Raw genomic sequence first — 14,069 nt, 5'->3', positions numbered from 1 at the left:
GTGCTGAAAAAAACTTTCCCATGAAGTGTACAGTTTAACTTAGACTCAATAAATAGCTATTAAGTGATCTCGTATACCCTTAAGGAATGTGAGTTAGTGATGTATGGGCATCTGTCGAGTCTTCAATCTTATTGGCTGATCCACAGTGAAGTATTTGCTCTCTCTTTTCTTCTCAGAAGAAAACCAAATGTGACCTTTGAGCCAGGGCAAGCCTCTAAAGAAAAATAATGTCATCAAACCAGCCGCACATTGCCTGGTCTTCAATGTGTGAAGTATATAAATCTGCCTGTAGGTGGTGCAATATTCTTTGAAAACTGCATTGATTAAATGCACCATCCACTAAATATTGCATTGATTACACTTAAACAATGGCATAGTTTATTCTTAATAATCATCACTGATGTCATTAAATATGTTTAAAAGGAAAGATAATAATTTCTGCATTGAGTTCAATAGAAACAAAGTTTTCTGACTGTGGTTTTGCTTGTTGTAAATTATTCTATTTTGGTCCACCGCAGTTGGTTTTGGGTTTGGGAACCTCCTTCAGATTAAATTGGTTCAAGTCAAAAGCCACATACACCCATTAAACACCATCAACACTGTGGCTGTAATCACAGTAAACAAAGCCCTCTGCCAGATGTTACTGCTGGTGAGCTATTACACTCCTAAGCTTTGTCCATTAGTTCACAGAGGAAAAACAGTTTCTTTGTTGAATGAGTGCACAGCTCATGTGTGGACTGAAATGGTAGATGGTGCTGTGGTTCAGCGTCCAAACTCCAGGACTGGAAATAACTATCTGGGTCATGGCCCAGAAACACTTGCCCAATTGTATCCTTCACCTTCCACCTAAAGTTAACCTAAGTTATGGAAAGTCATATCCACCATGTGGATGGATCCAGATATATTTTCTTCCAACATTAATGAATGAAAAGGAAATCAATTTTGTGGTACTTCCATTAAACTGTTGCTCTAATGTTTTAATTTTTGCTCTACTTGCTCTAATGTTTTACAATGTATGATTTAATAATATTATTTAAAGTATTTTTAACTTTGCTATAACTATGTAAATATTCTGTTTTATATACTACATACAAGTAGAAAGCAGGTACTTATTTTTTTTGCAGTGCTAAAATTGTCTAAACATTTGCAAGAAAATTGCAGTATGAGTCACTACAGCAGCTGTTTGAGTTCATGAAATCAGAAACTGAAAAGCAGTTAGAAGATCCTCATTCATTTTGCATTTCTTACTGTGTAAAACTGTCTGTATTTCTGAAGCAAAAACATTGTTTTCTGTAATGTCATAAAGGTTGCTTGACTATTGTGCTGAGGCTGACATCTCTTTCTGGGTTGTTAGTGTCTAGAATTCAGTTTGATGAATAGTACATCTCTAAATGTTTTTTTGGTTTTTTCAGTGCATCATGTTTCAATTTCATTTCTGGCCAGCCAGCTGTCTGGTGAACCTGCATCCTGGTCCTTTCTTCTCCCTGCTGCCTGTGAAGGTTGATGAGGTTTCTCCTCAGAGCTGTACTCTGGCAGCACACTCATCTCTTCTGTTGCTGCTGCCTTGAAGTAGCATGTCAAGGATTTCAGCTCTTGACTTTGTTGATGATCCCTCACCTGTCGTATGTCTTATTGCCAAATACCATCATCACACAGTCTGTGCCTTTATTTTTCTTGTTTCTGGGAAAAAAATGAACCATCCAAACTTCCAAAGCCTCTGTATTGCCTAAACATCCCCCTCTATTTACATGAAATGGTTCACGTGGTCCACTTACTAGCATTGAATTACAAGTGAGAAGTTCAACACCAGCATAATGTCCTAACAGCTTCACAAAACACAATCATGGTTGTAAAAACGAACACAAAGAAAAGAAAGACAAGGGAGAGAAATGAAAGGGTGACAATATGCCACCCATAAAAAGGTGGGTCTAGTCCATGAGTGATTGAAATGAACCTGTTAGCTAAGTTTTGTCCACAGTAAAACAGGATAATGTTACATATCGGTCTTCCATCATTTAGTGAATTCCACTGTATGCCTAATGTTGCATTAATATACACTGTGTTATATTTTCACAGCTCAATTTCAGTAAATATTGCACAGTTAGTATTGGCCTACAATAGAGTTGCAAACCTGCACAGGTAGAGGTGTGGTTACAGCAGTTGCGCAAGTTTGGGGTGGCCTATGTGTGTGGCGGTGGGGCCCAATGTGATATCTTTTCATGGGGCCGAAAATCCCTGGCGGCACCCCTGCCTGTAGATGCCTGAATGCTTGGCCTTTCCCCCTCATTGCTTGCTGAGGATCAATAGGATCACTTTACTTTGTTTTTTAGTGTTTTAGTGAGGAGCTTTGTGAGCCATGGGAACTGCATCTTAAATGCTACATTGTCAGAACTCTAAAGTTGCAGTTAATTTCAAGTTTCACTTGTGAGATTTTGCCTTACAATTTTGCCAGTGTTACTTCACAGTTACAAGCAGCCGCAGCAGTTGATTTTGGCTGCAAGTGACACACAAAGTCTGGTTAAAAATGGCTCAACTGACCTCATACTAACATTTGTGGAGCATTATGGCACTCGAAGAAACCATGCGTTTGAGGTAATGTTGTTCCCCTATCCTACATACGCATGACAGCGTGGATGCCACAAAGAATGAGCACATTCTTTAATCCCTGCCGGATGAGCTGACAGAACGTGTTCAACGCTAATTGCATTCTTTAATCAACTGTTTGTCTCCCCAGCTAAGAGCCAGATAGCACACAATGAAGTCTTGGATTAAAAATCTACAAACATAAACAACCATGTGCAGAACAAAGTATGACTTCAATACTAGCATTTGATCCATATGCCTTGTTGGACATGCTGTGTAAAGGGATTATTTGTTCTGCTGATGTATTTTTGATTATATAAAAGAGAATGACAACTAAAATACAATAGCATACATGATCTGGAAGGGTTTCAAACCTTTGCATTTACTGTGTGAAAATAACTCCTTTGAATTCAAAATATGACTGCCTACACAAGCACAAAAATCAATGTGAATGGAGCCCAGAGCAGACTTGGACATGCTGCCAATATACTGTATGTTGCAGACTCTTTAGTCATCCTCCTCCTCCTTTTTTTCTTCTTATTTTTTTGTTTGTTTTGTTTGAAGACGCTTTTTATTTGCAGGTGGCAGAGGAGAAATGAAAGGAGATTAAAAGTATTGTACAAATGAGTAAATGTAATTATAAATAGAGATTTATATGTGCGTTTTTATAATTTAAGTGATGATCACAAGCCTACTAATTATTTGACAAAGTTCAGGTAAAGAACAACAAATAAAGCAACAATATTATCCTTCTACATCTGAATGTACAAAATGCTGATACATGAAAGTCTTGCACACAGTATGATGTGAGCATCATCTATCAGGATTCAGACAGGTGTGTGATTATACAGCAATGTATCAATTGTTCAAGAAAAGGATTTCAGATTTCAGCAACCAGGAATTAAACTGAGGGCCTTAAGGGAAAGGATGAGACATATGTGAATATACTTCTTTTAAGGATGAAGACTGAGGTGACGAATTGTATCTTAGTGACCCCATCTGGCCAATTACCTCCAATTTTCCTCCAAGGTATATGTTGTTTTGCTGGGACTGCACATTTCCTGCAGTGTGTTGTTTAAAAATGGGAAGGACAGCTCTTATTCTGCCTCTATAACCAGCTTAGGGAAGGGTGAGAGCGTTTCAATGAGGGTGCATGTGAAAACATTGAACCATACAGCCCCCACCTGGACTAATAAGATATAAGGGAAAAGTGGGGTAGAGGTAGGATCGCTAAAACATAAAGAGTACAGAGACACTTATACTGTTGCTATATTTGGGATCTGAATACAAGCTGTGAGAGTGAAAACTATTTAGAAGGGTGCTGATAATTGTGTTCCTAATGTTGGAGGAAACCTCATGTGACACACTCATTTCCACTAAGGTGAGAATGTGTCATTGCACTTATGAAGGTATACATACAGTATACTTTTACACTAAAAATCTAATTGAACCTGTCTCCAGTGGCCTCTCTTTTACCAGGTACAAGTGAATAGAACAATGTCAGGAAATGTTTTAAGCTCAGCAGCAGAAAATCTTTTCGTGTAGACAACAATAATAAAGTCCTCATATTTTCTCCTAATATTTGTTTAGGTCATTGGATCAATGTTTTATATCATTATTGACACTTTAAAAAAAATCATTCAGATTACCATGGAAACAAGCTGCTGGCACTGCAGCTTACTAATATATGTCAATCACAATGGCCTTGACTGCATGATGTTTATGAGCTATTCTTTTGTGTTCACATGAAAAATAATTGTACATTCGTACACCTCTTAATCACAATATGAAATTATCAACTAAGGAAGTGTAAAATATGCTTTCCATGCATTTGGTTTGTTTACATTGATAAAAGAGTTGCTCATCGTATACAGCGTCTTTTTTCACCTTTATGACAATTCAACTTTAGAACCAGCAATTTTGCCATCTGGACCTCGCTCAAACTGAGTAAGGTACAGATTTATATGTTAAATGCAGCATTTCCTCCAATTGTGACTGTAGCTGGAGGTTGGACTGGTTTAAAGGTTTTTGCAAGCCACAGCAGCAATTTCAAATTGTTTCCTTCCTATAATCACACCTCAGTTTACAAAGGGTCACTTGAACAGATGGAACGTGATGATACGCTGCAGCATGAACTAGATATGAATCATTGATGCTGCAACATGGAGCGTTACCCAGGAAACTGCACTAGTCTGCTACATCAGTGTCAGCTGAGTGTGCATGATTATGATGAAATCATCCCTATGATGTGATGTGAAAACATACTTGCACAAGAGACCTAATGCAATATTGGGAACAGTGACATTTGATCAAGCTCAGCTGTGTTTGCTGAATGTCTAAAAAAAAATCAAACACAAGCTGTTAGACAAGCAAACATCCACTTAGAAGATAAATGCAGGTGAAACAACAATTTTTAAACACAACTGAGGTCCACTCATTATATATTTCAGGCTGCAATTTCTATGTATTTCCATTTATTTTTAAATGAGACATAATGTATGTTGTATTTTAAGTGAGATGACTGCACTGGCTGATATATGCATCATCACAATGCAGGCTCATGCTCAATTGGTTTGGCCCCCAGTGGCCCTCAGTTAGACAGCCAGTTAATCATGAGTTACATTAAAATGATTAAAGGAAATTCTACAAGTAAGTAATCTAACAGTCTAAAAATGCAATCTACTTAAAATAAGCATTTCCTTTCCAATACGGTTTGTATGAGTCTAATAACAGGGTTGTTTTGATCAACACAGAATCTGGACTACCTTTAATGTACCTACTATACTTCCGCACATACTATTTACCCCAGTGATTCTTAAGAAAAGTCTGTGGACTCCCAGGGGTCCTTGGGGGGATGCAAAGGGGTCCCCATTAAAAAGAGGAATACATTATTTCCACCATAATTCCATCCATAAGTTACACAATGACAGAATGTATAACTACTTTAATCATGATTTTTTTTTACACTTTCTGTAATAAAACATCTAACACTAAATAAATAATAAAATAATAATAAAATAGCATATGAAGGTCTGTGGCTTAATTTGTGGCATTTTAAGGGTACTTGACGTGAAAAAGTTTGTGAATCACTGATTTAAAACATGACTAATATAATATATGTTCAAAAGGCACGGACGGGGTTCGAACCCGCGATCTTCGGTTTACGAGACCGACGCCTTACCACTTGGCCACCGCGCCTGCGCTGATCAGGCCATCCGGGTAAATATTTCAACTTTCAGCAATGCCTCTATGCTATAGATATTATATATATAAAATGTGACATTATACTTTATATTGTCTTTTATATGCGGCCGAGGCTCCACTTCCTTTTCCGACCAACACACACAAAGAGCTACTGAGATGATCCACCAATATGCATTGTTGTAATTTGGCCACAAGGGGAGGCTGTTATCCACCGTGTGTGCTGAACAACATATGCCTAGTCAATTGCAGCCTTTAACATGCAGAGGTCTCCATTGTACTTCATGTTTCTACAACAAAGAAGCACATAGTAGGTGAGCCTGCCTCAGTCTCTGCTACTCAGTCCTCTTTACTTTGTTTTGGTTCAACATTAGGGTTCAAGTGTTTTCTGTAAAGCTAATTAAAGTGAAAATGAACGTCCAGCACTGATTGGGCGACAAACCAGTTCAAAGGTAGCCCGACCTAAATGCACAGTCGACACAAAAGTGTAATTAGGGATGAACAACATAACAATCGTTTGTGCTATTTTTTTTTACCTTTAAGAAGTAGTGGAAGTAAATATATAAGAAGTCTTCTCAGGTTGGTTGTAAAGAAAAAGCCAGTGGGTCATTAAAAGCCTCATTAAGCATAAAGTGCCCTGCAAATCTGACTGCAAGCTGCCAGCTGTACATGTTACAAGTTGAATGCACGTTGTTGACATTGTCCACAAAGGCTGCTGGTGGTGGAGATTTTATGGAAATTTGACTGTCCATAGATAGATTTACCTTAATATTGTATTAATCAAACACAAAACACAAGTGTCCTCAAGTCTGCATACTCATCTGACATATTCTGTCATGGTATGGGCCCGAGATTGATAGAGAAAAGGTCAGTAAAATCACCCAAAATCATTCCTGCAATATCCCAACTAAATGTAAAGGTAATCTGTGCTCTAGCTGTCAACATATTTTGTTCAGAGTTGGCTTATTGAACAAAGCAAGATTGAGCTTGCATAGCTTATAACTATGAGAACCATGATGCTGCTTGTAATTCTTTACCAAGCAATACAATATGCATGAAGCCAGACTGCAGCTTTTCACTGTCTTTCTTTTCCAAACATCAAAGATGAATGCTCGCCTGAGGGGATTGTTTTTGGGGGGAGAGGGTTGTTGGGGGGTCAGATATCCTACAGGCTGTTTGAAAAATGAATAAGACTCATTTCCATTGGGAATGAGTTAGTGGTGAAAATCACAGATGTGGAGTATTCACCTTGACCTGCTTATATCAGCACAAAGACCAAAAAAGGGCTTCTCTGGGATAAACCTCATGTGTAGATTTAATTAAGAGCACCTAGAAATGTGACACTGTTTCTGTCAAGGGCCACACTTGTTTTAGTTGATGGCTAGGTTCAATTATTGCTAGATAATGTCTAAACAGTCTCAAAGGCAAACTACCCTAAATGATAAAGGATGATAAGCAGCCTTGAGTAAGATTTCAAATTGCTGGAGGTGCTTAGTTTATTTTATAATGTCACATCATTGATTTTTAGCAGCTATGTGTTTTTTTTATTTATTAATTATAAATCACATCCTGTAAGATACAATATGTTCCAGTCAGACATTTTTGTTATGCCGGGAACACCAAGGAGCTCATACCCGGAGAGAATAAGACGTATTACTGTACCAAAGCTATTTAATTATTTATTGCTTTCGAAAAATCATCTTATTTTGCTGTGTTGCTTGTGCAGCAGAATTCTCCTGTGCCTTGAAATCTGAGAATGTTTATTTTTTGTTGAACAGACACAACTTTTTTGCACGGAGTTTGCTCTTTTTCTATGTAAACAAGAGTTCAAGTCCTCAAGTTCTGATACCTGGCAAGCAAAATGATACACTGCACTAGTCAGACAACCCTCTTCTGATTGCTTTATATTTCTTTTAGCATCGTGGCTTAGTCATGTTAGCTACAAGATGATGTTATTACGGTTGTCTATCCTGTAGGACATCTTCTTTTGTAGCGTTTCTTAATAATCTGGATCAAATTATCTGCATGAAATAGCTGCAGGTACCATGTAGAAAATCATTTTTAAAGCTGGGACAGAGCATAAATCTTTGCTACATGCCTCAATGTTGATGTCACCAATTAAGCTCAGGACACAGCTGAGCAGATACATTTAAAAAATCTTTAGTACTTAATGGTCAGCTGTAATTTATTGTAGGCCTATATTGGGCAAAACACTCAAATAAACTAAAAATAGGCTACCAAAAAGCTAAAATACATTGTCAAAAATGTTCTAACACAGCTAAAAATTAACATTGGCCACACAGCTCATAGCATGACACTATCAGCCACATCTAAACTAGCCTGCTTGATTAGCTCTTCACTTCACCCGTCTGCACAGTCCAACTGCAATCACTCTAAATCAGATATATTTTATTAATTTCTGCCTTAGAGATCTATTGAATATTCCACTTACATATGTCTATAATTGCATTTGAAATAATTATCTTAGTTGTAAAGTGCTCCGTTGTGGCACCTTGTAAGATGAAATGTCAGCATTTGTAATTGAATTTTAAAGTTTCAGCCTTTTATTGTGAAAAGTGTTGATGGTGTATATTAACATATTCTGCATTGAGGATTGAACTGACTTTTTACACCTCTCTTACCATTAAAGAGGCTTTACACCAAACTGTGAACTGAACACGCTGTGCTGATTTGCAAAGCAATAATTTTCTATATTAATATCTTGCTGCCAAATGAGAGAAAAGAATGATTACAGCAAATTAAAGAAATGTGTTAATAGACTATTTTAAGAATGTAAAGAGATTTTTTAAAAATCATTTAAGTCACAAAAAATATATATGAGAGATAATTATCCCTTTTGAAACTTGTTGTTCGTCCTATAATATCTTGTGATCTCTCTCCTGTTATTCTCTTGCAACTGAGCAATTTGCTCTATGTTGTCAAAATATAACTTTTGGCATTTACTCTGTTTCAAGGTGCAGAAATAAAATTTGTTTAAAAAGCTTCACAATGCAGACAAATGCAAGTGGCAGCCAACACAGCAGGTCTTTGCTGGTGCAGTGTGAGGAGAAAATTGGTCATTGTGAGAAGAGTATGCTGGATCTGACCCTGGCGACAGCCGGACATGCGAGTGTGAAATCCAGTTGAAAGGTAAGCAGCTGATAAAGCTACATAACAAAAGCAATATCATCTCTCCCCCTCTCTCTCCAAATTTTCTTTTCACCCATCTCTCTCTTTCTTTCTTTGCATTCATCTGCTCATTAACTGGGCTGTTTTCACAACTTCATACAGCGAATGATTGTAAAATTTAATAAAATATCACTGTATGATGCGAATGATTGAAAAGCCCATACAGCTGAAATGTGTCATTTTGGAGAAACTGATTTGATTTAACACTGCCTAATGTATGTTTCTCTTTTTTTCTGTTGCTTAATGTGTACAAAGCAATTAGGTGCACATCACTCATGTCTGTTGGGTCTGTTACCATAGCTACAATACGATAGTGCAGACAATCATCTGGTCCTTGTTTCCTCCAATGGGGTCGCACGGCTAGAGCTGCAATATACAGTAAAGATGCTCATCTTTCAGCATCACACTAGTAAGAATCCGAAACAGATTCATGAGTATGAGAAAGTATTGCAGAGTGGCAGGCAGGGGACTGCGCCCAGTCATGGCGGACCACAGAAACGAGATCCGACGAGCCACACAGCACGAGAGGAAGGTGAGAGCATCTACCATTTTGAGATTCAACTCCTCTTATTGTTCATCCAAAGAGTTTGGCGGAACAAAACAGTGACAGTGCAACAAGATTAGTATTATAATTCAGGATTTGAATGCAAAAAGGGTCCAGGATTAACAAAAAGGAGGTGTCACTTAAAACGCATCAGTTGGACGAAAGCAGACAGAAAGAGTCTGCATATACTTATTAATGTAGTGTGGTGCTGTTGAGGTCAAATTTAGTTTGAAGTGGTGAGATCAAAGAATTTCAGCTGAGCCCCTTTTATGTTACATGTGCAATAACAACTGGAAAACGGGGAAAAGTTATGAAAACAGCTTTTTTGATTCAAATGTTCAGGATTTATTGTATATGAAATCAGAATTGTGAAAGTAAATGCACAGATGTTTTCTTCAATCAAAGAGCGCTCCGAATCCCATTAGTCAGAACATCTGAGGAAAAGATACGTTCAGGGACTATCATGGAGGAGCTTTGAGGCCAGGCTTGTTGAAATCAAAGGCCTGAGAGCTGAAATCATTTTCTATCCGTATCATTCTGAGGAAAATAAACGTGGTCAGTAAATGTTCGGCTTGGAAAAGGACAACAGCCAATGCAGCATGTTCAAGCTGCCCCCCTACTGGGCGGCCCATGAGCCTGTCGATATGGTGGTTTGATGTTGGATGGAAAATAAGAACCCCCCACAACAAACAGAGAGGGCTGGAACAGAGAGACTGGAACAGAGGAAGAGAGGGTAGAAAGGGAAGAACCATCGACAGATGGACTCTGTTGTGATTAAAGATGGCGGCAGTCTTTACTGCAGACTACGAAGGACTATACTCGATCCATAGAAAAGCGGTGGGAGTAGTCTACGATTCGGCACAACAAAACCAGAAACCTCACAGAAAGGTAAACCAGCAGGTATAATGTCTGCTTTTCAATCTCTGAGGATGAAAACTGCTGTTTCCAGTAACTTTCCATTGTACTGTTTATCGCTCTATTATGTCTGTCATCGTTTTTCATGTCAGTGCCACACTGGTTTTGTTGTGTCCTCCTCCTCATCAAAAGCAAAGCAGATCATTTGATTTGAACGTTGAATGTGCATCCCATGACCAGACTACTGAAGACCACGACAGACTGGACGCTTAAATTAATTTGAATTTCTTCAAGCCAGCGGATGTCTGACAATGTACTCTAACCATTTGGTACATGGTTACGGATTTATGTCTTAGGTATTATGTCACCGTAGGAAATATGGGCCTTTTTAAAAAAAATAAGATTGTTTTCTTTCTTGTGGGGAATATGGTGCTCTATGAGCTAGAATATCCGGCAAAATAAACCCAAGTCTGCAAATTGCTCAATCCTCTGTGCCTAATCCACTCCAAGGCTTGTTAGTCATGATATATTCAGCCTGGACAAAGGACATCAGCAGGACTCCAGAATACATTTTCTGACAGTCTTTTGATATTCCTCTTTGGATCATTTTCAGAACTTAAAACAAACATGAAATAGCTTTAATGTCCCTGCCACACTATTATTTGAACCCTCTTATCTGAATATCTATTTTAATCATGTCAACAGTTCTTGAGTGTCTCAATTTAAAATATAAGCCCTGTGTATGTTTTCAATCTTTAGTTTCGAGGGCTTTAAAACATATTATCTTGTTTGTTGTTTTCTTTGTAACTTTAACTGGTTCCCTTAAGACAACCAGTTTGAAAAATAGAAATCTCTATTGTGTGCTTTCAAAATGGGAGCATTCGCTTAAACGTCTTAATGGGCTTTTGTTCATCAGAGAGTCTTCAGCAGAGATAAGCCTATTTCAGCCAAGGCCTTACAAGGCTGTCTAAATCCACACTGACAGGTGGAACAAAAGACAACTGAAAAGACTGAATTGGGAAACATGAATTTTTCCTCTGGTAACATTTAACTGCGGCAGGATGCTCAAGAATGTGAAAGTATATTTAAATGTCAAAATATTAAGAGCAGTGAAGTTAAGCTTTTACAAATTAGTAATGTAGAATTTTCTGTAATCAGAAATGATTGTCAGCGATCAGTGTGCACAATAATAATCAATTGATGGCTTTTACAACTACATTTAATCAATACTGGCACAAGATACAGTTTTTAAACAAGCTTTACAGTTTTTTAGCAGTACGTAGGTCTGGCTCATACACTCCTAACACCACAGCTGAACAGAAACATCTTCCATTGTTCCTCCATGTGCAGAGCAGCTCCACTGGGCCAGTCGCTTAAGGGCGTCTTGTTTGTAGTTTCGGAGGAATAGAAGACTGTTTTTCATTCACCTTTCCCACCCAGCCGTCTCCAGCAGTTCAAGGGATTCAGTTTGCAAACCCTCTGGTCACAAGTTTTCTGCTCTTGCATGACTGAAACCTTTCATTACTGCAGCTCACTGTAAAAATGTTTGTACAGCGAGTTGTTGGATGGTGTGCCAATGGAAGTCAGAACACATTATCATTTGATATTGTGATGCAAAGGGAAAATGTCTAAAATCCAGTGCTCCACAGTGTTTTTTAGTTTTTATGGTGCAAATAAATCTTTATATAATTGATTAACGCACTGTCAAAAATGACCATAAATTACTTTATTGCAGTTGTTCTTATACTACTGTCACTTATACACAATGGTGGAAAGTAACTAAGTACATTTATTCATGTAGTTCACAACTTTACTTGAGTATTTCCATTTAATGCTACTCTTATTCTCATATTATCGGCCGATATTTACTTAAAAATGAAATATCGGGAAGTATCGGTATCAGGTTTTTATAACCGATGTTTGTTCTGTAGGCTTCAGCATTTCCGAGCCTGCGTGAACGCAGCATGGGACGTTTACCGGCGCGTGCTTGATGACGTATAACAACAACAACACGCTAGACTCGTGAGTCGCTAACCTTGGCTAACCGTGGCTAAAAAGTTCATGACATCGTCCACTGCCATGAACACGAACACAGAAACGAGGTTTACCTCCTCGTTGTCATTTTCTCGGTTATGTTTTCGGCGAGTCGCCTCTGTGACGTCACCGCCAGAGTCTGGTGGGTCCTATCTGGGTCCTACTATGCTATGGAGCCGCAGCTGATACCCTTTTCACACCAAAGCAGTTCCAGTGCTGGTGCTGGACCGAGTTAGAGGATGTCCCTGTAGAGGTCCCGCCTCCAGAAACGGGGCTTTTGTCTGTGGTTTGGAACTATTTCCAAGTGTGTCCTACGGATAGTAAATTTGCTATTTGCAATGACTGCAAAGCAGCATAAATTATATGGCAGTGCCATATTGGCACTTTTTTCCATAACTTATGTTGAAGTTGTTTTCTTATTTTGCACAGACAGTGTTTACATTTGGAAAGCCATGTTGCATTTATGTATGCATCCAGTGGGGCATCACAATAAAATTAGGCATAATGTGTTAATTCCACAATATATATATGTTATGTTGTTACCTAACAGTTTTGGTGTAAAAAGCCTGCATATATCGGTATTGGATGATATCGGTATCGGAAATTAAGAGTTGGACAACATCGGAATATCAGAATATCGGCAGAAAAGTAAATATCGAGCATCCCTAACTATAATAATATAACACTGTCTGCATAATGAGTACTTTTTCTTTGGATACTTAATGTAAACTACCGGTCAAACGTTTTAGAACACCCCCATTTTTCCAGTTTTTTATTGAAATTCAAGCAGTTCAAGTCCGATGAATAGCTTGAAATGGTACAAAGATAAGTGGTGAACTGCAAGAGGTTACCCAAAACTGAAAATTATACAAAAACACTTAAAAATGTAGGTGCGAAGAAAGTCAAGGTGTCAGTGAGTACAGTTTCCTCCTCAGAAACTGGGGAAAACTCTAAAAGGAAGAGGTCTGGCAGACCCAAAGCCACAACAGAGTCAGAGGACAAGTTTCTGAGAGTCAACAGCTTGCATGATAGGCGGCTCACAGGACAACAGCTTCAATCACAGCTTCATAGTGGTCGTAGAAAGCAAGTTGACAGGTTGAGTTGCAGCAAGAAAGCCATTGCTAAGACGTCAGAATAAGAAGAAGAGGATTGCCTGAGCCATGAAACACCACCAATGGACTACTGAAGACTGGAAGAAGGTGTTAGTTTTGTTAGTAGGCGAAAGGATGGTTCCTCAGAGTGTGACATTAACTGTCAAATATGGAGGAGGAAGCATGATGGTCTGGGGCTGTTTTTCTGGGTCAGGGTCGGCTACCACAACATTCTCCAGCGCCATGCAGTACCCTCTGGTATGCACGTAGTTGGTCAGGGGTTCATCCTACAGCAAGATAATGACCCAAAACATAAGTCCAAGCTATGCCAGAACTACCTTAGGAAAAAAGACCAAGATGGTAAGCTTGAAAACATTTTTTCAATAAAAAACTGGAAAAATTGGGGTGTTCTAAAACTTTTGACCGGTAGTGTATATTTTGCTGATTTACATTACACAGTACACAGTAACATTTTTAATTAAGGACTTTTACTTGTAATTGAGTATTTTTAGAAAACATTATTTCTACTTCCTCCACCACTGGATACAGTCAAAAGTTCGGACACACCTTCC

General features: G+C 38.3%; 1 non-coding gene across 1 annotated transcript; it reads right to left on the bottom strand.

Annotated features, from left to right (window-relative positions):
- Window positions 1-5,709: 5,709 nt before the first annotated feature.
- On the bottom strand, window positions 5,710-5,781 carry trnat-cgu (transfer RNA threonine (anticodon CGU)). Its single transcript has one exon. It is a non-coding gene; the product is annotated as a tRNA-Thr (tRNA).
- Window positions 5,782-14,069: the final 8,288 nt, after the last annotated feature.

Source organism: Scomber scombrus, chromosome 18 (assembly GCF_963691925.1).
Source record: "Scomber scombrus chromosome 18, fScoSco1.1, whole genome shotgun sequence".
In the NCBI taxonomy this organism is placed as follows: Eukaryota; Metazoa; Chordata; class Actinopteri; order Scombriformes; family Scombridae; genus Scomber; species Scomber scombrus.
Note: the sequence above shows the minus strand (reverse complement) of the source record. Positions and strands in the feature narration are given on the sequence as shown.